Source organism: Odocoileus virginianus, chromosome 23 (genome assembly GCF_023699985.2).
Source record: "Odocoileus virginianus isolate 20LAN1187 ecotype Illinois chromosome 23, Ovbor_1.2, whole genome shotgun sequence".
Classification (NCBI taxonomy): domain Eukaryota; kingdom Metazoa; phylum Chordata; class Mammalia; order Artiodactyla; family Cervidae; genus Odocoileus; species Odocoileus virginianus.
In genome coordinates this window covers 3,122,066-3,147,000 of record NC_069696.1, presented here as the reverse complement: position 1 = coordinate 3,147,000, position 24,935 = coordinate 3,122,066, and the positions used below count along the sequence as shown (strand labels likewise).

At 46.2% G+C, this 24,935-nt stretch overlaps 1 long non-coding RNA gene across 1 annotated transcript; it reads right to left on the bottom strand.

Moving 5' to 3' along the window:
- Window positions 1-1,295: 1,295 nt before the first annotated feature.
- On the bottom strand, window positions 1,296-24,737 carry LOC139030546 (uncharacterized). Its single transcript, XR_011482885.1, has 3 exons — window positions 23,761-24,737; window positions 17,218-17,423; window positions 1,296-10,058 (listed from the first exon to the last, which is right to left on the bottom strand). It is a non-coding gene; the product is annotated as an uncharacterized lncRNA (long non-coding RNA).
- Window positions 24,738-24,935: the final 198 nt, after the last annotated feature.

The window sequence follows — 24,935 nt, the reverse complement described above, 5'->3', positions numbered from 1 at the left end:
TGAAAAGGAAATACACCTTATCAAAATTTGTCGAATTCAGTGAAAGAAGTGCTTAGATGGAAATTATAGGATTAAATGCATATATTAGAAAAGAAGAAAGATCAAAAATCAATAACCTAAGTTTTCATCTTAGGAAACTTCTAGGAAAAGAGCTAATTAAATCTGAGGTAAGATCTTAATAAATGAAGATGAAATAGTCATGGATTGGAAGACAATGTTGTTAAGATGTTATTTCTCTCTCATTGAATTTTTGGTTGAAATGACAAGTTGATCCTAAAATTGCATATGGAAAAATGCAAAGACCTAGAGTAGCCAAGAAAATTTTGTAAAAGAAGAAAGAATATTGGAGGGTTCCCACTGCATGATTACAAAATATATTAGGAAGCTTCAGTGATCAAGGCAATGTGATATTGGCATTAAGACAGGTGTATGGATTACTGGAACAGAATTAAAAGTCCAGAAATAAAACTTTACATTTACGATCCACTGACTGTCAACTAAAGTAACAAAACGATTCGATGAAGATATTGTCATCTTTGCAGCAATAGGAGCTGGGATAAGGGATATATACAACCTAGATCCTTCTCTCAATCATGCATAAAAATTAACTCAAAATGGGTCATAGTGCTAAGTAAAAGAGCTAAAACTATAAAACTTGTAGAAGAAAACATAGGAGAAAAATCTTGTGAAAATCTTTATGGCTCCAAAACAAGAGTCACTAAAAAATGGATAACGTGGGAAGGTCATCTACACACTGCTATATTTAAAATGGATAACCAACAAGGATCTACTAGTGTAGCAGGTGGAACTCTGTTCAATGTTACAGGGAAGATAGGATGGGAGAGGAGTTTAAGGGAATATAGATACATTGTATACATATAGCAGAGTCCCTTTGCTGTTCACTTGAAACTATCACAACATTGTTAATCACCTATACCCCAGTACAAAATGAAAGGTTTAAAGTTTGGAACAAAAAAAAAAATTAAAAAAAAAAAAACCTTTGTGCTTCAACAAATAACGTTAATAAATGGAAAAATCCAGCCATAGATTGGGACAAAATATTTGCAAAATATGTACTTGATAAAGGACTTGTATCCAGAATACAAAAAGAACTTTTACAACTCAATAATAAGACAACCCATTTTTTTTTCATTTATTTTTATTAGTTGGAGGCCAATTACTTTACAATATTGCAGTGGTTTTTGTCATACATTGACATGAATCAGCCATGGATTTACATGTATTCCCCATCCCGATCCCCCCTCCCACCTCCCGCTCCACCTGATCCCTTTGGCTCTTCCCAGTGCACCAGCCTTGAGCACTTGTCTCATGCATCCAACCTGGGCTGGTGATCTGTTTCACCCTAGATAATATACATGTTTCAGTGCTGTTCTCTTGAAACATCCCACCCTCGCCTTCTCCCACGGAGTCCAAAAGTCTGTTCTATACATCTGTGTCTCTTTTTCTGTTTTGCATATAGGGTTATCATTACCATCTTTCTAAATTCCATATATATGTGTTAGTATACTATAATGGTCTTTATCTTTCTGGCTTACTTCACTCTGTATAATGGGCTCCAGTTTCATCCATCTCATTAGAACTGATTCAAATGAATTCTTTTTAATGGCTGAGTAATATTCCATCATGCACATGTACCACAGCTTCCTTATCCATTCGTCTGCTGATGGGCATCTAGGTTGCTTCCATGTCCTGGCTATTATAAACAGTGCTGCGATGAACATTGGGGTGCATGTATCTCTTTCAGATCTGGTTTCCTCGGTGTGTATGCCCAGAAGTGGGATTGCTGGGTCATATGGCAGTTCTATTTCCAGTTTTTTAAGAAATCTCCACACTGTTTTCCATATCGGCTGTACTAGTTTGCATTCCCACCAACAGTGTAAGAGGGTTCCCTTTTCTCCACACCCTCTCCAGCATTTATTGCTTGTAGACTTTTGGATAGCAGCCATCCTGACTGGCGTGTAATGGTACCTCATTGTGGTTTTTATTTGCATTTCTCTGATAATGAGTGATGCTGAGCATCTTTTCATGTGACAACCCACTTTTTTAAAAAATTCCTGGCAGGAATGAAAATGGTATATCTACTTTGGGAAAATGGTTGTTTCCTTAAGTGAAACAAAAAGTTACCCAAACCCTGCAAATTCACTCTAAGGAATCTACCCAAGAGAAAGGAAGACATGTTCTCACAAAGACTTGTAAGTGAATGTTCACAGCAGCATCATTGATAATCACTTCAAACTGGAAATAATCCACACACCTACCAGCTGCTGAATGGATAAACTCCATGTGGAATATCCACGCAGTAGAATACTATTTAGTCATAGAAAGGAATGAGATACCAGTGCTTATTACAGCACGGATGAACCTAAACAAATCATGCTTCAAGAAGCCAGTTGCACAGCTTATGTATATTATATGATTCATTCATACCAAATGTCCAGAAAAGACAGATTACAGACAGAAAGCAGATTCGTGACTACCTGGACTGAGGGGTGGGAGTCGGTGTTGACTGCAAATGAACTTGATAGAAATTTTTAGGATGATGGCAAAGTTCTCAGACTGGCTCATGGTGATGGTTGTACAACTCTATGCATTGACTAAAAATAATTAAATCATATACTCACAAGGAGTGAATTTTAAGGTATGTAAATTACACATCAATAAACCTGTAAACATAAAGTCTGATACTCAGGGTCAATTCAGCAAGAGAGACAAGCCCTTTGGAAGACGACAGGAGAGACAGACAACAAGGACAAACAACAATATCCCGCAATGACATGAATTCCCTCTCCCTCCCCCGGAACACCCTGGCTGACTGCAGGTCGGCCCGGCCGTATCCAGTCCTGGTCAGGTCACGCTTTTCCTGTGGTCCAGTGTCCCTGGACTCTTGGCTTTCACTGTCATGAGCTCTGGGACAGGATGCCAGGTGTCAGCCACCTGCTCAATACTTTACAGCATCGCAGTATGGTGGCACGTCTGTTACCGCTGACAGTCCACATGGATTTATTATAAATCTAACAAAGATAAATACATATCTACAGTCTTGGCCTTTATACACTCATAAGAACTAAAATGTACCTCAATACTCTATACTTGCATAAGTTGGTGACACTTTCTGTCCTACTAAGAATACTTACAAGCACTTAAAACATACTTGATGCTTGTCCCCCAGGAAGGAGTGTGTGTGTATATTCTGGTAAACTTAGGTGGAAGATGAGGCCTGGAGATGTAGTCATCTGATGTTTCTAGTTTTAGCTGAGGGACACATCTGTGAAGGAATGAAAGGAATGAAAGGTGATGTTATCACTTCCTCTGCCAACTTTGCCGCTTTTAGTTTTTTCTTTCCTTCTTTTTTTTTTTTTAAAGGAGAGAATTTCATTGGGGAATGCAGCTGGCTTCTTCCGAAGAGAGATCAAACCAGCACATTTCCTGCTCTTGACTTTCTCATTTACTCTGGACTCCATCACCAGCTGAGTTTTCCAAAATTCCTTAACTGCTCATTTCTTGATTCACATTCATTTCACAACAGATGTTTATGGAGCTCCTAGCTTGTGCAGAAGGCTCTCTTAGATATGAGATGGGGCTATGGAGGTGGCGGAGAATGGCCCATCCTTGGAGAGTTTACAATCTAATCACAGCAGGAGGCAAACAAGGTACCTACAAATACCTAAAGTAGTCACTAACGTGGTCACAGTGATGCCAACTGAGCCGGCAGGACATAGAGGAAGGAGAAATCTTTGAGGGGAAGAGCCAAGAAAGTCCTTTGTGGAGAAAGCGTGGCTGAAATCAGGCCTTAGGGATGGATGTAACTGTGAGTGACAGCTGCCAGACAACAAGGAAAGATACGTGCCTGGAAGATGCGGCTTTCAGAAATGGTGTATGTGAGCAAAGGACCATATCGTTTTGCTAAAACACATAATAAGTATCAGGGAGCAGCAGCACATGTATTTATGAATATAAGTTGGAGTCCAATCACATGGGACATTGACTCCCAGGGAAGATTTTAATTCATTTCTGGACGTGCAATGTGAACCTTCTATGACTCAAAAGACACTGAAGTGATGAAGATGCAGACTCAGGCTCCACCCTGACCAGATCCATAAGTCAAATCCGGAGAGCATCCCCCTATGGTCACAAAATATGGATGGCTGTCCTGGGTAGCTCTTAGGCTCCATCCAGCCTAAGACTGAAACTCAGTGGGCCCTAGCAGGCCATGAATGGGCAATGAACTCTTGTCTTTTGGGGCCTGGGGTGGCCAGAGCCATGTATGGATGTCGGGGATAAGAACTGGCCTGCCGGAGAGATGCCCTGGGCGTGGTTTACTCAGAAGTCCATCTCTTCTGCAGCTTTGAAATCGAGGATGGCCTTCCTACATCTGTGGTCCCTCATGTTTCAAGTACCAGGCAGGCTGGTCCCCACCACTAGCACAATGGGAGGCCAACACGGTGTGTGTGCCAGTACTGCTTCAAGATCTATGTGAGCGCTATTAATTCCACTGTTCCAGACAAAGGTTCTTAAGTGGAGTAAGCAGGCAGCCTCGGGCAGGTTGTCAGAAGAGTTTAGAAGGCTGACAAATATGCAAAGTCTTTACCGGCTCTCCTCTGGGGGGGTCATTCCCTGGACAACTTGGGCTGCCGCTGCCATGAATACAAAATTCCTTCTGAGGCCAGAAGTCCTGTGACAGGCGCAGAAAGGGAAGAGGGAGGGCCGGGGTTCCTATCTCAGAAAGAGGGTTGGAGGGATGGAAGATATAGATCAGACGACCGCCTTTCAGAGCCTCAGGTAGGTGAGGGTGGCTGGGAGGAGGCTGGGAGAGTCATTAAAAGCACAAAATGCATGTCTTGCTAAAGTTACTCACTGCTGCGTAAATCCCACAGCAACAGCTAGATCAGCCCCAAATGCATAAGGATAAGGCTGGCCGCCGACTGTGACAGCTGGACAATTAAGCTCAGTTAATACAGAGACAAGGACCAGCCAGCAAGGCCCAGGCCACCAGCATTCTGAAGAAGCTGAGATCAGATTCCAGGGTGCTCAGTGGATTTAATGAAAAGGCATCCCCTGGGTCCTTTTTCCGCCTCAGCCACTTGGCAGGCTCTGCTGAACGTGGACATTTTTTCCCTCTGCTGGACTGATCAATGTCTGAAGTCCTGTCCACCTTTAAAACTCTCCAAGGCCTTAACTTTGGTTAATTTCACTACCCGGGCTCAAAGTGTATGAAGGATCTGGGAAAGTCAGGTGGTTCTGGAGATTTTAAAAGTAACTCACTGGTGGATGGTGCTGATATTTACTATGCTGGGAAAAACAAGGGGGAAGAGCAGGTTAAGACAGTCCAGGGGAGGCCAAGAAGGCTTTCAGATGCAGGATACTGTGGATCAGGAGAGTGGTCTGGGCTGGAGATGTGAAACTGAGAGTCATTGCCCAATAGACTAAAATCTACATGAAAGATCACCTGGCAGCAACAGAGGGGTTGCAGCTACAGGAGGAAAGAGAAGATAAAGGCAGATATGAGAATGCCCAGGATGGAGACTTGTGACCCTCCAGGGTCTGAGGGCAGGAGAAGGAGGGGCCACAGCCAGCAAAGGGGGCTCTGATCTTCTCAGTCCTAATCCAGCCTTCACGTTGAGGCCAGGGTGACCTCTCCAAACTCAGGTGGGTTCCTGACACCTCCCTGCTAAGGTTCTCCTGCCCACCCTACCCTGAGAAAATCTAGCACCTTAGATATTATACAAGTCCCTTCACAACCTAGACCTAACCTATTATAGGGTCCTCAACCTCTTCTCCTCTGTCACAGCACTTTGAGATCATGTTTTGAGGGATACCCTGGCAGTCCAGTGGTTAAGAATCTGCCTCGCAATGCAGAGGACACAGGTTCGATCCCTGGTCCAGGAAGATCCCACATGTCGCAGGGCAACTAAACCTATATGCCACAACTACTGAGCCTGCTCTCAAGAGTCCATGCTCCACAACAAGAGAAGTCACCACAATGAGCAGCCCATGTAAAGCAACTAGAGAGGAGCCCCCACTCACCGCTACTAGAGAAAGCTTGCAAGCAGCAATGAAGACTCGGCCGAAAATAAATAAACATTTTTTTAAATTGTGTTTTGACTCTCTGGGTACACATCTGTCTCTTTATTAGGTGTAACTGAAGGATCATGTCATTCACACTTTCAACGCCCTGCACATAGTAGGTGTTCAAAACTTTTTGCTGAACGAGATGAAGGAAGGAAGGAGGATGAAAAGAAGGAGGGGAGATTCCTTGTGCGGGAACCTTCGCATCAAGAATGCATGACAATGTCTGCACCATCTTCCTCCTTGGTATTTTTGGAAACCTTGAAACCCGGGTTGGGATGAGAAGAGTGCCCTCTACAGGGAGACAGATGCAGAAACGGTCACTTCCTGAAGTTTTCCCAGAAATATAAACCGCTGAGCAGGCAAAGCTGGAACTCACACCAAAGCAATCTTTTTAAGAAGCCAATTAATGATAGTGATGCTCTCAGAAGACTTGATCCTGTGTGTATATAGAGAATCCCCGAGACACAGTGCCAAAACTATTAGAACTGGTCAATGAATTCACTGAAGTTGCAACATACAAAATTAACATGCAAAAATGTGTGGTATTTCTATATGATAATAACAAACCATCCAAGAGAAATTAAGAAAAAACCCTGTGTATAGTCACATTAACAAGAATAAAATACCTAGGAATAAATCTAACTCAGGAGATAAAAGACCTGTACTAGGAAAACTATTAATATAAGAAATTGAAGACAACACAAACTGATGAAAAGATGTACTGTGTTTTTGTATTAGAAGGATCAGTATGGTTAAGTGACCATACCACCAAGGAAATCTATGTATTCAAAGCAATATCTATTGAAAGACAATAGCATTTTTCACAGAGCCAGAACAAACAATTTCAAAATTTATATGGAAACACAAAAGACCCCCAATAGCAAACAATCTTGAGAAAGAAGACCAGAGCTATAGGAATCAGTCTCCTAGACCCCAGACTATAGTATGAAGCTATAGTAATCAAGACAGTATGGCACTGGCTCAAAAACAGACACATAGATCAGTGGAACAGAAAAGAAAGCCCAGAAATAAACCAATGCACTTACGGTCAATTAATCTAAGACAACAGAGATGAGAATATACAATGAGGAAAAGACAGCATCTTTAATAAGCGCTGCTGGGAAAACTGGACAGTTACATGTGAAAGAAACAAACTGAACTACTTTCTCACACTATATACAAAAATAAACTCAAATATACTAAAGACAAAAATGTAAGATCTGAAACCATAAAACTGCCAGAAGAAAACATACGCAGTACATTCTTTGACACTGGTCTTGGCAGTATTTTTTGGATATGTCTTCTCAGGCAAGGAAAACAAAAGCAAAATAAAATAGGACTGTGTCAAACTAAAAACCTTTTGCACAGTGAAGGAAACTATCAATAAAACATAAAGCAGACTATTGAATGGGTGAGGATTTTTGCAAACAATATACCTGATAAGGTGTTAATACCTAAAATATACAAAGAACTCATGCAAGACAATATCAAAAAAAAACAAACAACTGCCCAACAATTAAAAACTGGGCAGAAAACCTGAATAGATGTCTGCAAAGAAGACATACAGATGACCAACAGGCATATGAAAAGGTGTTCAACATCACTAATTATCAGGGAAGCACAAAGTAAAACCACAAAGAGAACCTCCTACCTGTTAGAATGGCCATTATGAAAAAGACAACAATATATATATATGCACATGATATGTACATACGTATGCAGTGTTAAGCCTCTTCAGTTATGTCTGACTCTTTGCAAACCCATGGACTGTTATCAGTCAGGCTCTTCTGTCCGTGGGATTCTCCAGGCAAGAATACTGGAGTGGGTTGCCATTTCCTCCTCCAGGGAATCTTCCCGACCCAGGGATTGAACCCATGTCTTCTGCAGCTCTCGCACTGCAGGTGGATTCTTTACCACTGAGCCATCAGTGCAGCCCATACATATGTATACACATATACATATATATATATGCATATACATATACCTGTACATATTATGTGTGTACATATACGGAATATTACTCAGACATTGACAAAAATGAAACCTTGCCATTTGTGACAAAATGGATGGATCGAGAGAATACTGCTGTTTAGTTTCTAAGTCATCTTCCGCTCTTTGGTGACCCTATGGACTGTAGCCCGCTAGGCTCCTCTGTCCATGGGATTCTCCAGGCAAGAATACTGGAGTGGGTTGCCATTTCCTTCTCCAGGGGATCTTCCTGACCCAGGGATTGAACCTGTGTCTCCTGCATTGGCAGGTGGGTTCTCTTATCACTGAGCCAGCAGGGAGGCCCCTAGAAGATGTTATGCTAAGTGAAATAAGTCAAAGACAAACACTGAATGATCTCACTTGATGTGGAATCTAAAAAACAAAACTAAAGAAAATGGAAAGACATTCCTAATATCAGAGAACAAATAGGCGGTTTCCAAAGAGAAGGGGATGGGAGGGGTGTGAAATAGGTGAAGGAGATTAAAAGGTACAAACTTCCAGTTGTAAAAATAAATAATGTGCTCAGAAGCTCAATCATGTCCAATTCTTTGTGACCCCACGGACTATAGCCTTCAAGGTTCCTTTGTCCATGGAATCTCCCAGGCAAGAATACTGGGATGGGTTGCCATTTCCTTCTCCAGGGGATCTTCCCTACCCAGGGATCAAACTTTGTCTCTGACACTGCAGGTGGATTCTTAACCATGGATATACCTGGAAAGTTGATAAAATAAATAAGCCGTGGGAATATAATATACAACATAAGGAATATGGCAAATAACATATTATAATAATTCTGCACAGGGACAGATGGTTACTAGGCTTATCACAGTGATCATTTCATAAAGTATGCAAATATTAAATTACTACCCAGTGCTTTTGAACTGTGGTGTTGGAGAAGACTTTTGAGAGTCCCTTGGACCGCAAGGAGATCAAACCAGTCAATCTTAAAGGAAATCAACCCTGAATACTCATTGGAAGGACTGAGGTTGAAGCTCCAATACTTCGGCCACCTGATGCAAAGAGCTGAATCATTAGAGAAGACCCTGATGCTGGGAAAGATTGAAGGCAGGAGGAGAAGGGGACAGCAAAGGATGAGATGGGTTGGATGGCATCACCAACTCAGTGGACATGAGCTTGAGCAAGCTCCGGGAGATGGTGAAGGACAGCGAAGCCTGGCGTGCTGCAGTCCATGGGGTCGCAAAGAGTTGGAAGCAGCTGAGTGACTGAACAAAACAACAGCACCGTACACCAGCAAATAACATGTTATGGTATTAATACACCAATCACATTTTAATTTAAAAATTTTTTTGAAATAAATACCATGCATGCCCACATGAACGATCACTGTAGAGGATATTTTTATGCTGTTTTATTTATTTAATTGATTTTTGGCTGTGCTGGGTCTTCACTGCTGGGCGGGCTTTTCTCTAGTGACGGTGCTTGGGCTTCTCTTTAGAGTGGCTTCTCTTGTCGCAGAGCACGGACGTTCCAGCGTCCAGGCTTCAGCAGCTGCAGCCTGTGGGCTCAGCACTTGTGGCTCCTGGGCTCTGGAGCAGAGTCTCAGTTAACCGTGGGACACGGGCTTAGCTTTTCTGCAGCCTGTGGGATCCTCCCAGACCAGGGATTGAAGCTGTGTCCCCCACACTGACAGGTGGACTCTTCACCACTGAACCAACCAGGAAGCCTCTTTATGCCCCAGTTCTTAGTTTAGTCCACTGTGTCAGGAAACTTGCAGGTTTGGTTTGGTTCTGGAACCTTGTATTCCATTCACTTATTTATAAAAGAACCAATTTATACCCTGTTTCATGGTGCAGCTGAAACCACTAAGTAGTACATCTAATAGAAAAAATGGAACAAGAGTAAAAGGCTGAATTTCATCCCAGTTGTGAGATCTCAGGCAACTCATGGAATTTTTTATCTGAACGTTGGGCTTCTGAAACATGAAATGGGGAGAATTTTCACTGCATTCCTCTCTCAGGCTGTTGCGGAGAACAAACAGAATAATGTCAATGAAAGCACTTTTTAAAGAAAATTTTATTGAGGAATAATTTACACACAATTAAATTTATAGAGCTTAAGTTTTTCCAAATGTACATACCTGTTCTTTGTATGTACAAAGTGAGTTTTTCCAAATGTACATACCGTGTAATGTACGTGTGTGCATGCTAAGTCACTCAGTCGTGTCCGACTCTTTGTGACCCCATGGACTGTAGCCTGACAGGCTCCTCCGTCCATGGGATTCTCCAGGCAAGAATACTGGACTGGGTTGCCATTTCCTTCTCCAGGGGATCTTCCCACCCCAGGGATTGAACTCCCATCTCCTGCAGCTCCTACGTTGGCAGGCAGATTCTCTATCACACTTAGAGAAGGGCTCGAGGCCTAACTCCATGTGGACCTGGTGCAGCTGGGGGTCGATGCCCCACACATACTCAGATTCACCACTGCTGGGATGGACAGGAGGTGAGGCAGGCTTCCAATGGAGAAGAGGGACCCTTGGACCGACCTTGGCAGCATCGGCATTTCCAAGAGCGATGTGTTCAATTTGCCCAGCAAGGCTGGGAGTCAGCACTTTGCAGAGCAGACATGATTGTCTAGAGAGCAAATCAGGAAGGACACTTTGCAATTAGAGAAGCTGCGATGGAGGCAGGAGAGTCAGGGTTCTGGGGAGAGAGGAGGAACTGCTGACTGCAGGGATCGGTCACCATGTCCCAAGTGCAGGCAACAGACCGGGCTGGACAGGTCCCTGACTGCCTCTCCATCACATGGAAAGAACCCTTCCCACTCTTCACCCTCAGACCCACTCCCTTCTAGCAGGGAGAGAGGGCTTCATGGCTCACCAAGGTTGTGCCCCAGATCCTACAAATCTCAGTCTTAGACTCTCCAGGAATATCAAGAACTCAGGTTGGGAGGGAGATGGTAAATGCTATTTTGTACAGAAAAAGTTTATCACCATTTTTGAAAGTAATAAAGAGCTTCCCTGAAGAGTGATCTTTCAATGACTGTCTTTTGACTCCATTTCTTCTAGAATGCGTTTCTCAGCTATATCAACTCTGTATTGGGCATTTGCTCAGTTGAAGAGCCCTCAGCGTTCTGCACATTTTTTGCACAATAGGCTTTATAACACCCTGTATTGCTTACCCCGTACCTTGGCAGCAAACAGGATGCATCTCATAGGTCTGCTCCAAGAGATGTTTTCACCTAAACCATCGGTTTTTAGGTGCAAATGCCTTTCTGAGTCAATCTATCTCCCTTTTGCATGATGGTGTTTTGGGCTTCCTTCCATCCTTGGGGATGAAAAAATGTACTTTCCATCTGTGCCAGTTATTAATTTCACGTCTTGCAGCTCCACCCGCCTCCCCCAGCCTTCACCCGCTTTGTAATACTGGAGCTGGACTCTGCAGGCTAGCTTTCCCGTTGCCAGCTGGCTGGCCCTGAGGTTGGACAATAGGAGCGTGGGCAGGACGAGGCATGGCTGGGAGACAAAGAAGGGCCTTTTCCTCCCCCTTATCTGTGTCTGTTTTTCAGAGCGGCAGCATGCAGACACGTCAGTGGTGTCGCAGGGGGTCGGCAGGCTGCCCTCGGCCACCGGCTCTGGGTACCTTCATCCTCGCCAGCATCACCACCACCGTGCTGCAGGCAGAGTGCTCCCTGACCCAGGAACCTCCCCTCTGGGGTCTGAGGCCCGTGGGCATGCAGGCTCTTTACTCTGAGTTCCTAAGCTTCTTCCTTGTCCACTTTTCCCTTCGTCCTCTTCCCCTTAGAGTTCTCCAGGCACCCTCTCCATAGTGCCAGTCTCTTCTACATTGAACAAATCTTCCTATTACATTTCCTTCTTCAAACTTCCTGAGTTTTTTTTTTTTTACAGATGCTAAAACCATCACCAAATGGAAAACGCTAACTACCTGACGACCATGAACACATACCCCCAGGCCTCCTGGAGGCTAAGGACTGATCATGTTCACCCCTGTGACACCACTCTGGTACCACCATCAGCCCATCAGAGAACCACATGAGCAGATCACATACCCTGGACCCTCACCTCCCTCACCTGGCCTTTAACGATGCTTTCTTGAGAAACCCTTTAAGGAGTCCAGGTGTTCTGAGCACCTAGCTTTCCTAGACTCTTTGCTTGGCACCTGCAATAAACGCTCCTTTCTTTCTTTACAACCTGGTGTCGGTAGATGAACTTTACTGCACTCAGAGGAAGGGACTGAGTTTGGTTCAGTAATGAGTTAAGTTCTGGAGATTGCAGTCTTGGGAAAGTAGAGGGAACACAGCAAGCCAGAAGCCTCAAGCAGTAAGAGAAGTAAAGCATTTTATAGTTTAAGGGAACATGAGTATAAACGTTATATTTTCTAAGTACATGTACATCTCAGTTCAGTTCAGTCGCTCAGTCGTGTCCGACTCTTTGTGTCTCCGTGGACTGCAGCACGCCAGTCCTCCCTGTCCATCACCAACTCCCGGAGTTTACTCAAACTCAGGTCCATTGAGTCAGTGAGGCCATCCAACCATCTCATCCTCTGTCATCCCCTTCTCCTCCTGCCTCCAATCTTTCCCAGCATCAGGGTCTTTTCAAATGAGTCAGCTCTCTGCATCAGGTGGCCAAAGGATTGGAGTTTCAGCTTCAACATCAGTCCCTCCAACTGATCAGTCCCAGGACTGATCTCCTTTAGGATGGACTGGTTGGATCTCCTTGCAGTCTGAGGGACTCTCAAGAATCTTCTCCAACACCATAGTTCAAAAGCATCAATTCTTCGGCGCTTAGCTTTCTTTATAAAGTCCAACTCTCACATCCATATATGACTACTGGAAAAACCATAGCCTTGACTAGATGGACCTTTGTTGGCAAAGTAATGTCTCTGCTTTTTAATATGCTGTCTAGTTTGGTCATAACTTTTCTTCCAAGGGGTAAATGTCTTTTACTTTCATGGCTGCAGTCGCCATCTGCAGTGATTTTGGAGCCCCCCAAAATAAAGTCTGTCACTGTTTCCACTGTTTCCCGATCTATTTGCCATGAAGTGATGGGACCAGATGCCATGATCTTAGTTTTCTGAATGTTGAGTTTTAAGCCAACTTTTTCACTGTCCTCTCACTTTCAAGAGGCTCTATGATCACTTACTACATTCACGAGTCTATACGTGCACATGTGTACATGCACACAGACACATATATTAAAGACAGGCTGACACTGAGCGGCTCTGCCACATCCATAATGCTTAGAAGACCCCAGACAATTCCCTCTGAGGAATCTCAGAGTCTCATTCACCATGAGCTCTAAATATTGTGAATTGATACAGGACATCGTTCTTAACCAGAGGCTCGGGGTCACAGGAAAAGAATGAAGGGTGGATGCTGACAATGCCAAGGCTCCAGGAGGTAAAGATTCAACAGAGACCAAGAACAGCCCTTGAGAAGTCCCACTAAGACCCCCTGGAAGGGTGTGAGCTAATCCTGGCTCAGGGATGCTAACCCCAGGGCGCCCTCTGGTGGAGCTTAGCAGCTATTGCCAGAGTGGACCTGTGTGAGGTCAGAGTCAGGACCATCCTTTCTCTTGTTTGAGAGCTCATATGCCCCTTCCCTCCCATGCCTCCAGCTCCTCACAAACACACAGGACTCCACCCCTGCCTTCTCGACCCAGGAGAATCAAGATTGTTAGGAGAACCTCAAAGAAAGATATTTCACTGCCTCCCTGGCCAGTCATTCCAACCACTCTTTTTTTCTCCCCTAGAGCTCTGTCCCTACATTTCTGATCCAGAGGCAAGGATACCTGTGGGGATCCAGCCAGGTGAGCAGTCGAAGGCTGCTGCTGTTCATTCACAGACTTGTGCTGAGACCAGGAGGAGCTGGGCAGTGGGTTTGATCTCCAGTACTCACAGCCCAGGCTGTGTCCTGACCCTCAGCTGTCCTCACCCATGCAGCCATCACAGCTGGGAGACCCGTGCTGCCTTACCGATGGGGCAGCTGAAGCACAGAGGGGCCACACGGCCTGCAAGTGCTCCTGGCAGGATGTGAGCCCAGAATGCCTGGCTCCAGAGTCTATATTGCTAAATACCATACTGTGCTAGATACAGACATATAGCATATGCCTCACTCACAGAGAACTGAAGTCTGGTGGGTGTACTCCTGAAACTCATTATTCTTTCAAAGTGGGGGCGAACAATCCCACAGAAGGACATATACCCTGAGAAGATCATAATTCAAAATGACACATGTACCTCATGCAGCACTGTTTATAGTAGCCGAGATGTGGAAGAAACCTAGATGTCCACTGACAACAGATGAATGGATAAGGAAGTTGTGGTACATATATACAATGGAATATTCCATTCCATACAATGGAATATTACTCAGCCTGAATCATTTGTAGAGACGTGGATGGACCTAGAGTCTATCACACAGTGTGAAGTAAATCAGAAGGAGAAAAACATAGACAGCTGCTTTCAGCTGATTTATTCGATCCAAGAAAACTGTATGCAAATTAAATTATACTTTCCTGGTGAATATGGCAAGGAAGGAATCTATAGGCTTCTGAAAAAGGAGTCTGGGAAGACCAACAACATCTTTGGTCAAAAAGTAAGAAATTCACTGGGAGAATTCAATGCACAAGGCCCCGGGGTAGTGCACACCACACGTTTTAAGTTTGCTGTTTCTGCTGTAGCAGCCACACCCTTCACAACCTTGGTCCTCTGTGACAGACATCTGATCACCAGTTCTCGCAGTGGATTAGTGACCTGAGACATGAACAAATCAGCTGAAGGAGAGAAACATAAACCATCACGTCGGACTCTTGGCAGAGATCCTGCTGCCCATGGTTCAGAGGCCAGATGGCAAGGGATGGAAAAGGGCTCTGTGGGTGGACGCAGTGCCAAGACCCACGCAGGCCAGGCAGTAACACACACACACACACACACACACACACACGTATCAGGGCTCCAAGCACCCCTTGGTCACCCTGCGACCCTCATCCTGCCAGACAGCTGGAGACCTGCCTGCTCTTTTCAGGCTGAGCAGGAGCGGGCATAGGGCCAGCTGGGCTTGGGCAGCCAGACGCCAGGACTGGTCTCAGATACAGTGGGGACTTAGCTTCTCATACGATTCAATTCATGTCTCTCCCACCCTGGTGAACAGGATCCACTATCCCATCGAAGGAGACAAATCAAAGAGACTAATGTAGAGAGAATTCCACTCTACTTCCTGATTAAGCACACATGGCTGCCACGCCTGCACACTGTTCCTCAGACACAGACAACCTCCGTCCCTTCCAGCCCCCTACATTTGCCCAAGCTCATGTCTGCCTGGATTAGACTGTCCTTTCTCACTTTTTCAGCTGTATATCTTCCTTCATGGGAAAAAACCCTGATACTGGGAAAGACTGAAGGCAGGAGGAGAAGGGGGAGACAGAGGATGAGACAGTTGGATGGCATCACCAACTCAATGGACATGAATTGGAGCAATCTCCAGGAGATACTGAAGGACAGAGAAGCCTGGCGTGCTGCAGTCCATAGGGTTGCAAAGAGTCAGACACGACTGAGCAACTGATTAAGGTAGGAAGGTAGGAAGTGGCCTTACCCTCAAGTTAAATCCACCTGCTCTCCAGGCACGACTGACACCTTTGTATATCCCAGGATGTGTGAGTTCAACTCTCTGACCAGCACTTATCACACGGAGTTATCATTCACTTGTTGACCCGTGTGTCTCTTCACTCGACCAAGAGACCTCAGAAGGTGAGGACCACACGTTCTTCATCTTTCAAGTTGGTCCTGGCACCAGCCTGGTAGGTGAATGAATGGCTATCCCCCAGCATACAGTGGATGACCAATCGATGGTTTTTTTCATTTTTTTTAATTGAAGTATAGTTGATTTACAGTGTTTTGTTAATTATTACTGTATGGCAAAGTGATTCAGTTATACATATATAGCAGTCTTTTTTCATATATTCTTTTCCATTATGGTTTATCATAGGACATTGAATAGAATTCTCTCTGCTGGACAGTCGGACCTTGTTGTGATGTTTAATGACTAAAACAACAAGCAACAGTTCCTAATGTTGAGCATTCATTTGGTAGTTTTAATAACTGATGCCTCATATTACCAAAACTTCTTAGTTCCTTTTATTTTCTTTAGGATGTGAGTGAATTAAAGGCTAATGAGTGGGTGGGTTTGGTTTCATTACTTCCACCCCAAATACTTTATTCAGATTTGCCAAAGTGAAAGTCACTCAGTTGTGTCTTTGAAACCCCATGGACTATACAGTCCATGGAATCCTCCAGACCAGAATACTGGAGTGGGTAGCCTTTCTCTTCTCCAGGGAATCTTCTCAGCCCAGGGACTGAACCCAGGTCTCCCGCATTGCAGGCAGATTCTTTACCAGCTGAGCCACAAGGGGAGCCCAAATGCTACTGTAATAATCACCGCCCCATACTGCTGTATATTTCTGAAGCTTCTTCGCTGCCATATTAGTCCAGAGAGTACATAGATTTTGATCTTCCCTGAGTTCCAAAGTGAACACTGAGCCACTGGCAGGTAAGTGAACCATAAACCTGTGGCACTGGCTACACATTAAATAATGCAAATGCCTGGTTTCCCATCCTGAGTTTCTCCCCTTGATTAGCAGATTCCAAATAGCTGTGATGTGTAAATTGTTATCACGATGAAGGGCATTTATTTTTGAGTGATCTAACTTTGCATGTGCATAAGAGTTGATTCGACATGAACGCCCCCCGCCCCCCATCTCACTTCTCTGCAATTTGCTTTCTCTTGTAGAAGACCAAGGCATGAAGTCAGCCTCGTGGGATGCCACCGTATTCTCTCTGCTCTAGGTGGGGATTTACCACCCTGGGATGTGCCAGCTACCTTATCCTGCATGACCTTACTCATTGGGGGAAATTCCTCAAAATCTAGAGCCCCTCTGAGGTTCTTGCCTGCCCGTGGGTGGCAGACAACCTGTGTGACAGCAGAACACGCCCCTGGTGCTATCATTCCTCTTATTACAATGGACCAGACCCTCAAACGTCATCCGGCAAGAGGGTCCACATTCTCTCAAACAGCTCTGGCTACACTGAAAACACCCTCGCTCTCTGCTACTTCGTCCTTTATTTCAATATATGCCGCTTCTTATTTGGTGTTCTGTCTACTTACCATTTTATGGTCCACGTCTGATGCTAAGCCGGAGAGCTGTGAACATAAATTGCTTTGCAGAGGTGACCTTGCTTTTATTTTCAACAGCTTTGAGAGAGTGGGAGCTGTGTTTCACAGAAGACAGGAGCCGGAAGGGGCCTTCGACCACCTCCTTGTTCTACAGACACGGAGCTGAGCCCCAGGGGGAGCAAGTGGTCTGCCAAGGTCTGGAAAGAGCCAAGATGAGACCTGGGTTAATGCAGGTGACTTTAAAACCAACAAAGAGATGTGCCAGTATTGAAGGCAACGAGCTAGGTTCTGCCAGAAGAAAAGAGAAGAAAATGGTTCAGATGGTACGGAATCTGCCTACAATGCAGGAGACCTGGGTTCAATCCCCTGGGTCAGGAAGTTCCCCTGGAAAAGGGAATGGCAACCCACTTCAGAATTCTTGCCTGGAGAATCCCATGGACAGAGGAACCTGGCGGGCTACAGTCCATGGGGTCGCCAGGAGTCGGACACGACTGAGTGACTAAAGCTTGCACTTACACTGAGGACCTGAGAGCAGGCCACGGTCACCTAGGAAAGGCCAAAGCATTAAGTGCTACTGCTGTTATCATTGACAATGAAAGTATACGAAGCCTTCTCAAGAGAGAGTCCTCGGGCTGGAAGGAATGTCTGAAATCCTGCTACCCTGGCGCACCACGTGCTCTGCCCCCTGCACACCGGGGCTGTCTGGAAGTGGGCTGGCATCCAGATCACAGACGGATTCTTCCCGTCCTGCTTGGCCTATCTGTGCCTCAGTTCTCCTCGCCTGCATCTCGTGCTCTCAAGCTCTTTGAGAGGCGAAGGTCTGTGTTGGGCTCCGACTCTGGCTCCGCAAGGTCACTTCTCCCAGACCTTCTGGGCCTCCACCTTGGCCCAAAGGGATGGACGCCCACCTCTGGGAAGAACTCAGCCAGCCATAAAACCGGGCCCCAGCGTGGAGCTGCTAACGTACATCAGACACTGTGTCGAGCGCCTTCATGCGCCCAGTCTCTGATAACTTACAACAGCATTAAAAGCCAAAGAGGACTTCCTTGCTGGTCCTGGTAGTTAGGGATCCGCCTGCCAGTGTGCAGGGGACATGGGTTTGACCCTTGGTCCAGGACAATTCCACATGCCGAGGGGGCAACTAAGCCCAAGCACCCAAATTACTGAAGCTGGTGTGCCCTAGAGCCCGTGCCCCTCAATAAGAGAGGCCGTGCTCCTCAGTAAGAGAGGCCACTTCAGTGAGAAGCCCACGCACCACAACTAGAGCACGGCCCCCACTCATGGCAACCAGAGAAAGCCCACGTGGCAATGAAGACCCAGCACAGCCAAAAATAAATAAATACACAAATCCGAAAAAAAAGACAGGGCAGCAGCAGCTGGGAGGAACTGGGTGACTTCCCCCAGGCACACGGTTAGAAAGGGGCTAAGCTGGGTCTGTCACATAGGGTGGTCTGACTCTGAAACCTGTATTTTCTATGACAGCACACTGCTTTACAAACAGAAAATGCTAAACCCATGACACGTATATTTTTTAAATGTTAATCTTATAATACATAGATTTTTTTTTTTTTAATGGAGGTTATCAGTGCCAAGCTCAGGCAACGACAGCCACGTTACAACAAAGAGGCAGGAAAAGCTAGATCACTGGCCGGGTGACCACAAAGCCTGTGTCTGGGGTCTCCGCCAGCTCTGACCCTGACATGTGACCGCGGGAGTCAACTTCCTGTCCTCGCAGTGACAGGTTATTACCCAACCCTCCACCCCACCTCCATTTCACAGGAACAGTGTGAAAGTTTACCTTTTAAAACTCCGCAGTGCAGCAAGTTCAATTCCTCGCACTTTGAGAGAGGGATTTCAGAAATGGGTGTTGTGGGACTTCCCTGGGGGTCCAGTGGCTAAGACTGTGCACTCCCAATGCAGGCAGCCTGGGTTTGATCCCTGGTCAGGGAACTAGGTCTCACATGCCACAACTAAGACCCAGTGCGGCCAAATAAGTAAATAAAAAATATTCAAAATTTTAAAAGAAATACGTGTTGATATGTCAAAGATTCCCATCTTAAGCTAAGTTTAAGGCCCAACTTTTGGACACACGTTTGGTAAAGAACATAGCGTATGCAGAATGTCCTAAGGTGCTGACTTTGCAATGGAGTAAGGCAAGAAAGAAGTTATAGGATTAGAAATGGTGATTTTACTTAATTTGATGACTGGAGAGGGAAGCTTTGAAGAGTTAACTATTTTTGTCTTTATGGACTCAGAAAGTACTCTGAAATTATTTGCTGGGTGACATAAAATTTCATATGAGAAAAGAAAATAAAGATTCAGTGATGGGATGGGAAAAGGTTATCTGGGCAAATATTTTAGAGGTTAGATGTGCTGTGCTGAGCAGCTTCATTTGTGTCGGACTCTTGGCGACCCTATGGACTATAGCCCACCAGGCTCCTCTGTCTATGGAATTCTCCAGGCAAGAATACTGGAGTGGGTTGCCATTCCCTCCTGCAGGGGATCTTCCTGACCCAGGGATCAAACCTGGGGCTCCTGCATTACAGGCAGATTTTTTACTGACTGAGCCACTGTTGGACATGATGCCAATTAAAAAAAAAAAAGAATGGGACAAAGAAATTTTTCCCCCAGCCCTTCCACAGGCAGGCTTCAGACATAATACCCCATCACACTGTTCTGGTGATATCTAAAACAGAAGAGAAGATGTGTATGTTTTAAAGAACCTGATGTAGGGAGTTCCTGCATTGTGTGCTTCAAACAAAAAGCAATTGCTTTAAAAAGAAATAAACAAAACCTGTTAAGAGGTTACTGTTCGAAAGGGGCTCACTTCTCCCAGCAATTATTACAAAAGGGATGAATGCAGGCCCGTATGGACTTGAGTGGAGGAGACCAGAAACTCTCTGGGGTGTCCTTTCCCTCTGTGCTCCACAGTTTAGCGCTGGGAGCACAGCGCCTGACTTTGCTGTGCGTGGTCTGGGTGAGATGCTGCCCTCTAGTGTCCACTGCTTACAACAGCATCTCACGCCCAGATGCTGGTCTAATTAGGAACCCCCTGTAATACGATGGACGTGAGCTTGAGCAAGCTCTGGGAGTTGGTGATGGACAGGGAAGCCTAGCGTGCTGAAGTCCATGGGGTTGCAAAGAGTCGGACACGACTGAGCGACTGAGCTGAACTGTAAGGTGGTCTCTGACCTCCAGCCAAACACAATCACCCTACAGAGCAAAGCCATTCAGAAAGGACAATCAACATTAAGAAGTTTATTGAATTAAAATCGTCTTCTGAGAAAACTATGAGAGGAGTGCGCACAGCGCTGAGATGCAAGGGTGTCGAGTTCCCTTACCCCTCCTGATTGTGGACCACACGTGGATACAGCATGGAAAACGCACAGAACACCTAGTCCCCGGGCCCTTCCTGGGCAGACACAGTCCAAGGGATGCAAGGAACGGGGAAGGGTGGCAGGTCCAACCTTCACACTGAGTTCCTAACCCTGCCTCGTGGGAGCAGGGGTTTGGGAGTTCCAGGCAGGATGGAAAACTTCTTGATGGCAAGCTGATGAGCAAAACAGACTGACACAGACAGTCTTTCAGTCTTAACTTGTGACTTGGAGCTCCTTGAAGGAAGGCTGGGTTTTTACCGCTGTATCTTGCCTGGCACATTGTCCATATAGATACTCAGCTATTGTTTTGTTGCATGAATGAATACGTTCACTTACAATTTCTCTTGAGGAAGAAAAAACTAGTTCAAATAAATAATTAATGGGTCAAGAGAGAAAAAGAGAGCAGCCTCTGACATTTAGAAAGTGGCCATAAACTTGCAGTGGGGTCGCAAAGAGTCAGACATGATTGAGCGACTGAACTGAACTGATAAACCTGCAGAATACCAACCTCAGGAGAGGTTACGAGGAGACTGGCTAGATGAGACAGAGCAAGTTCACTCCATAACTGTGTCTAAGCACAGATAAAAAATAAGGTCAGTGAGCCACCCACGGAATATCAAACAACCACCCCTTAGCCAGAAGGAGCAACTGTTGCTCTGTGACCAAGTCCAGCTCATCCTCCGGCTCGTCTTCCTTTCCCACAGATAAGACCCATCGAAATGCCCAGTTGCAGACTTGCCTGCTTCCTGGCAGCCTCCAATCTTGGGCAGAGCCCCACATCCTTAGAGGCTCCCCCCAAATCCTCAATAAGCTCTTCCTAAGCCCCGCTTGCTGGGACTCCCCATGGCTCCAGGTCTGGACTCTCACTGGCTACAACCCTGATTGTTTCGCTTCAGGGCTGCTTCTGGGGCTGTTTGGCTGAAGGGCACCGACCAAGTAAGTGCTAAGAAGAAAAGAATGCCCGGACTCCGAATGTGGAAGCTGTCAGGCTCCCAAGAGCTCTGGGTCTTAAATGTTAATACTCAATAACCCTTCCTGAGGCATTCTCCTAAGCACTCCAGTCAGCTCATGACAGGAGGTAGGCACTGTTGGTGTTTAGCCACTCCGTCGTGTCTGACTCTTTGCGATCCCCCTAGGCTATAGCCAGCCAGGCTCCTGTGTCCATGGGAGTCTTCAGGCAAGAATACTGGAGTGGGTAGCCATTCCCTCCTCCAGGGGATCTTCCCAACCCAAGAATCAAACCCATGTCTCCTGCATTGGCAAGCGGGTTCTTTACTGCTGAGCCACCGGGGAAGCCTAGGCACTGTTATTATCCTCATTTACAGACAAAGAGGTGCAGCATGAAGAGGTGAAGTAACCCTCTGCCTCTGCAAGGTCAAACAGCTGGCAGGAGATGGAACCAGGGCTCAGCCTTGTTATCTGACCCCAGAGCCCAAGCTTCAGATAGACGGGACTCTGAAGGACTCTGAAGGTAGAAGGAGGAATGTGCATGCGTTTTCTGGGCTAGCAGCGGGAGCGGGGGAGGGAGGTATGAGCAAAGGCCCAGGAACAGGAAAGAACAACTCTGCATAATCAGCATCTGGATTCCAAGTCGAATAAAAATCTCCGAAACGTCCGCTGATGTCCCAGTCACCACTCAACCCCCTTCCCCACCCCCCACCCCCCGCACTGACCTGGCCCCCTGGAGGCCAGACCTCCGAGCCAGATGCAGGCACTGAGGTGACAGATTCTGTTTCTTGAAGTGGCTTGGATCCTGCCATCTTCACTCGAAGGATAAAGAATGTTCCACTGGCCCACACCCACACCTGTCCCTCATCTCCTGGAACCTGGAGGCATAGCGGGGTGTGGCCAGGCCCAGAGTCCCCCTAACTAGCACGTGCCCCTCTTTCTGATCTGTGTGTCCAGACGTCACTTCTCAGGGAAGCCTCCTCTGATCCCCTGGGATTGGCTACATCCTTGGCCACAGGCTGCCAGGCAGCCTTAGCGTCCCCTTTACTGAAGCCTGTGACAGTTCAGGACGTCCTGCTGGACCACGAGTCCCACGGGGCTGGGCTCTGCTGGACCGGGTTGCCGCCTGGCAGCTCCCTGGAACTCAGAGACGTGAACTCGAGGGGGACGTGCTGAGTGGCGGGAGACTGGGGAAGAACCAGGTCAATCCCTTTCCCTTCCCATCCCAAACCCTTGCTTCTTGGCCCTCAGTCAAGTCAGGTGTTCCGAGAGAAATGCGGCCACAGGTTGTTCTTCTACCAAGAGCCCGGTCAGTCCCCAGCAAACTTTACCTTCTAAGAAGTGACTGTCCCCCTCTGGTGAGTTATTTAAGGTCACCCGGAGCCAGCGAAGTCAGAAATAAGACTCAGATCAGTGCTCCCAAGGTGGTCTTTTTCTTAAACGAATAAAGAGGAGGAACTGGGCCGGACATTGATTCTCCATGACTTCTCTAAGAATGTTCATCAAATATGGACTGAGAATGTCTACTAATTCTGTATGGGACCTGCGGAGATACCCAAGTGTCACGAGCCCTTCAGGACAAGATATTTCTTAAAAAAGGAACAGGAAAATACAAGAAACACCATCTGGGTTCATGGTTAATATTGTAGAGATGAGCTGAATTCAACTCTGGATTGTGACTCTCCTGAGCTGGCTTAAACAGCGGGGTGGGAGCCGGGATCAGCTTGCTGTGTAGCCTCTCGGTGGAGGGCAAAGCACAGCGGAAAAAGCTGCAGACAACACGAGCGTCGTTGGCATACCCCAGTATGTGCCCTTCTCTCGAGAAGCCATTAAAAATAAATAAGACCAGTGCTAATTTCTTAGATCCACAGCCACACAGGGAGAAGGTTCAAATAAAAGCCAAGCTCTTAGCCTGCAGGGCTGAGGAACGAAAGCCAGGCAATTAGAGCCGAGAAAATGCTTTACATAATCTTGCAGCAGGAGGCCGAGCTGAGTCACATTCAGGAAGGAGCCCTCAGGTATTAGGAAGAAGCTGCCTTCCCACCTGCGAAGGGCGGAACACAGCACAGCAGGGGTAGGGGGAGAGGCGGGACAGACCAAACCAACTCCCAGCCAGCTCCCAACCCAGAGTCTGGGAATGGTACCCGCTGAGGATTAGTGGGGGTTGGTGATGAGCTGTGAACATCCTTCCCCGACGTATGGGACTCACCTCTCCCATGGACATCATTCTCCATGACCAGGCAGCCCCTGAGAGCCATGTACCTCGTATTTCTTTGAAATGTTCCTCTTCCATCAGCAGTGCCCAAGCATTATGATCCAGTGATCCGCGGGAAGTGAAGCAGGATGGCTTCTTTCACCAAACCTTTCTCTGCATTTAGGGCAAAGGGGTAAAATGAAGCAAAGTCACGTTGCTGAAGCTTCTGATTAAAAATAATTTTTGACAAGGCTTCTGTTTTTCTTTTCCTTGCTATCTTTTCATTACCTTCCCTTTTTCACTTTACAAGTACAGGGATGTATACTCTCATCTAGAAATGGACTATTTTATGCAAAATACAATGTTTATTGAAAAATAAATAAAACATCCTTCCCCCAGGGGCCAGAGGGCAGTCTGGGATGGAAGGGTGACCAGAAACACTCACTACAAGATGGTTTTTAGCACTGTTCTTGGCAACCTGTGTGTGTGTGTGTGTACGTGCGCGTGTCGTCCAGCAGTTGTGTCCGACTCTTTGCGACTCCATGGACTGCAGCCCACCAGGCTCCTCTGTCCATGGAATTCTCCAGATAAGAATACTGGAGTGGGTTGCCATGCCCTCCTCCAGGGGATCTTCCAAACCCAGGGATCAAACCCAGGTCTCTTGGGTCTCCTGCTGATCCACTGGGGCAACCTGCGAGGTGACATCAAATACCTGGATAAGCTTAGACACATTTCTATAAAGATAGCACCTTTCTATATCATCCATCAAAGCTCAGCAGAATTTTCATCATAATGAGTCCCAATAAAAGTCCAATTTAGACAGACTGGGACCTAACTTCAGCAAACAGAAAACCTGACTTGTTTCCGTGGGTAGGTAGTCTTAGTCATTCTGTTTTGCCTTTCTACCACTCTACAATTAAGGAATCTTAACACCTCCCTTTTCGGCCAAGAGAAGCCAAAAGATTAAGTGAAGTGTCTAACTCACTTCAAAAAGACCTACCCGGGAGGGGCTGGAGGCCAGTGGACTCAGGAAGCTCGCTCTTCGGGTGAAGGCAGACAGCCTCCTGGGTTCTCCTCTGGACCAGGAGCCGCCGAGAGTGAGGGTGCCAGACCCTGGTCTACTTTGGAATTTTCAGTTGCACAGAGTAAGTGTTTTCCACCATGGGTTATGTGTTTAGCTGTGACTTGTG